At 39.9% G+C, this 3726-nt stretch overlaps 1 non-coding gene across 1 annotated transcript; it reads left to right on the forward strand.

Moving 5' to 3' along the window:
- Positions 1-2391: 2391 nt before the first annotated feature.
- Positions 2392-2498, forward strand: LOC141593612 (small nucleolar RNA R71). The gene has a single exon (XR_012521688.1). It is a non-coding gene; the product is annotated as a small nucleolar RNA R71 (small nucleolar RNA).
- Positions 2499-3726: the final 1228 nt, after the last annotated feature.

Raw genomic sequence — 3726 nt, forward strand, 5'->3', positions numbered from 1 at the left:
CAAAATCTCGTGTTCTTCATTGTGAGGGCACTACTAAGGCATGAATAGCCTAGGCAATTGCTATCCCCACACTAAGCTAAAGCACTACACATCAATTGAAATCATTAGTCCCTCCCTCACTTCTCTCAAAAATGATAGTTATCTTGATCAAGGCATAAAAATCCAAGAATGACAAAAATGCAATGTAAGAATTAAAATGCGAGTTAAGGAGTTAGAAATATTTACAAACGGTGGTTTAGGGAGGACTCCACCAAACTCTCATCCTTAGTGAGATGTCATGGGGGCATGTCCAAGGTGTTGTTGATGTTGCTCAACATCTTGAAGAATTAATCAAAAGCTTGTTCATTATCATGATAAAGATCTTCAATAGATCTTTGCCCTTGTTGTTGGTCTTGATCGATAGCATTACCAATATAGGGATTGAAAATCCCTTCAAATTCATCGTCCCAAAGACCACAAACTTCATCTACTTGATCACTAAAGATCTCTTGAGTTGATAGAGACAACTCTCCCATTATCTTGTCTTGGCCAATGAGCCCATCCTCTTCATTGCTTGACTTTGGTGAGCTTTTCAAGCTCTCTTTGTTACAATTCACTTGCTCTTTGAATGGAGCATCTTCAATTTTCTTCTTCCATTGGAGTTCCGACTTCTTCCTATAATCCTTCCGGCTATAATGATCGATCATAAAACCTGGTTCATGCAAACGGAGAGCTCTCATGGTCTTGTCAAGATTGAAAGTTATGCTCTCATCTCCCACTTCTAGAGTGAGCTCTCCATGTTTCACATCAATCACCGCACCCGCGGTGTGTAAGAAAGGCCTTCCTAGAATGATTGGAATGTTGGAGTCTTCTTCCATGTCCACAATGACAAAGTCCACCGGGATGAAAAATTTCCCAATTCGTACGGGAACATCTTCCCATATCCCTAATGGTGTCTTCGTCGATCTATCGGCCATTTACAGTGTAATATTGGTGCATTTAAGCTCTCCCATCCCCAACCTTTTACTCACCGAGTACGGCATAACACTCACACTAACCCCTAGATCACATAAGGCTTTGTTGAGTGTGGTGTCGCCAATGGTACACGGTATTAAGAAGCTTCCCGGATCTTTGAGTTTTGGAGGTGAACTCCCTTGAAGTATTGCACTACTCACCTTAGTGAAGGCGATAGTCTCAAGCTTCCGGATCGACTTCTTCTTTGTGAGGATGTCTTTCATGTATTTCGCATAGGCCGGCACGTGATTGATTAATTCCGTGAAAGGAATTGAGACTTCCTAATTCTTCACAATTTCCATAAATTTTCCAAGTTTGTCATCAAATTTGGGCTTGGCTTGACGACTTGGAAAAGGAAGTCTAATCACAATGGGCTCCTTCTCCTTGACTTTGTCTTCATTTTTCTTTAAAATTTCTGCTTTTGATGGTTCTCCATCCTTGGAGTTTTGCACAATTTCTTCTTTGTCACTAGCTTGCAAAACTTCATCCTCAACTTGCTTCTTCGGTGCTTCATACCTTGTACCACTTCTCAAGTGAATGGCACTAACCGTTTCATGTCTTGGGGGATTACTTTGAGGTGGTAATTGCCCCTTTTGTCTTTGTGAGCTTGAAGATGCTAGTTGAGTCAATTGGGTTTCCAACATTTTGGTGTGAGCTAGGATGTTGTTGATGGTGGTTTCCTTTTCTTGACTATCCTTTTGCATTTGAGTGAAAAACTCTTGTTGATTCATTTGCATTTGAAGGACCGCTTTTTGAACATTAAAACCTTGGTCATTTTGTTGATTGTATGGAGATTGATTTTGCTAACCTTGGTTTTGGTTGTAAAAGGGTCTTTGATTTTGGTTTCTCATGGGAGGTGGGATGTATGTTGTTTGAGGGTTTTGAACATTTTGGCTTTTGTATGAGAGATTTGGATGGAATTTGGTGTTTTCATTGTAATAGTTTGAATAAGGGGTACCATTTTTGTATGCTTGGAAAGCATTCACTTGTTCATTTGTTCCCCTACATTCACTTTGGTCATGTTCCAAAGTTCCACAATTCTCACATATCCCACTTGGGATTGATGAAGATGCCGTCATGGCATTAACATGATGCTTTGGTGATTTTGAGGCTTCTTCAAGTCTAGCCATAGCTTTTTCAAACTTCAAATTGATGGTATCAATGTGAGCACTAAGTTGAGCACCCAATTGAGTAATGGAGTCCACTTCATGCTTTCCTCCTCTAGTAGCCTTACGAGGTCTACTATATTGTGAGTTATGGACCGCCATGTCCTCAATTTTGTTCCAAGTTTGATTGTCATCAACTTCGGTGAACATTCCATTTGATCCCAGGTTGAGAATGTTCCTTGAATCTTCATAAAGACCGTTCCAAAATTGTTGTACCAAGAACCACTCGCTAAGTCCATGGTGAGGACATGAGCGACAAATTCCTTTGAATCGCTCCCAAGCTTCATACAAAGATTCCTCATCCCTTTGCTTAAAACCCGTAATTTGAGCTCTTAGCATGTTAGTCTTTTCCGGTGGATAGAACTTTTTGTAGAAAGCTAGAGCCAACTTATTCCAAGAATCAATTCCGAGAGTAGCCTTATCAAGGCCTTTCAACCATTGTTTCGCGGTGCCAATTAGAGAAAAAGGAAATAAGACCCATCGAATTTAGTCTTGAGTTACACCGGTTTGAGAAATCGCATCACAATAGTCACAAAAAGTCTCCATATGAGAGTGAGGGTCTTCACTTGGCATCCCCCCAAATTGGCTTCTTTCGACTAATTGGATAAATGCGGATTTGGCAATAAAATTTCCGGTTAGATGTTGTGGTGTGGGAGTACCATTGGGTAGGTTCTCCTCGGTGGGTACAGAATGTGATGAAAACTTAGGCATTGTGGGTTGATTTTGTGTTGGATTTTGTGTTGGGTTCTCCTCACCTTCTCTTGCAAAAGGGTTGATGAACTCAATAGTTGGTTGAATATCTACAACCTCACCAATACCTCTCAAAGTTCTCCTAGCAAGTCTTCTATTAGTTGTCAAAGTTCTTTCAATTTCGTGATCAAAAGGTAACAAATCACCTTGTGACCTTCTAGACATGCAAAATATCAAACAACTCAAAAACAATTAGAAGAAACCTTGAGGAGTTTTACTTCCCCAAGGTAAAGAAAGACACAACTAATAACAATGTAAGAAAATCTAAATCAAGATAACACCGTCCCCGGCAACGGCGCCAGTTTTGGTCGTGATATCTATAATCTTTTGGTAACTTGTCGTTAGGATCACCTAGACCAAAACACAATTTATAACTTCACAAACAACTCTACAATTAGTAAAGAGCCAAGTAAAGGTCGAATCCCAAGAGACGGGAATTGAGATGAGATTTCTATTACAACTAGTGGTGTCTTAGGGGTGTCACAATTGGGGTTGATGTAGAAGGTCACTAAACTAAATAGCAATGAAAGTAAACAAGCAAGATGAATTAAAAGGGTTGTAAACAATTGATAAAAAGCACTAGGGTGTCATGGGGTCATAGGGGATTCATGGGAATTGATCATACAAACATATTCTTAAGTTATAAGCAAGCAATTATTGTTGTGATGGATTGAGTTGGTTTATATCTTACAATCCTAGGAAAGTTTGGGTCCCGGAGCCTAATCTATTAGATTGTACAACACCTACAAGTCGACTTAGTCTTCCCTACTCAACAACATGCATGGTCTAATGAGACTCGAGTTGGTTTATGTCTTAC

This window comes from Silene latifolia, chromosome 7 (assembly GCF_048544455.1).
Source record: "Silene latifolia isolate original U9 population chromosome 7, ASM4854445v1, whole genome shotgun sequence".
NCBI lineage: Eukaryota > Viridiplantae > Streptophyta > Magnoliopsida > Caryophyllales > Caryophyllaceae > Silene > Silene latifolia.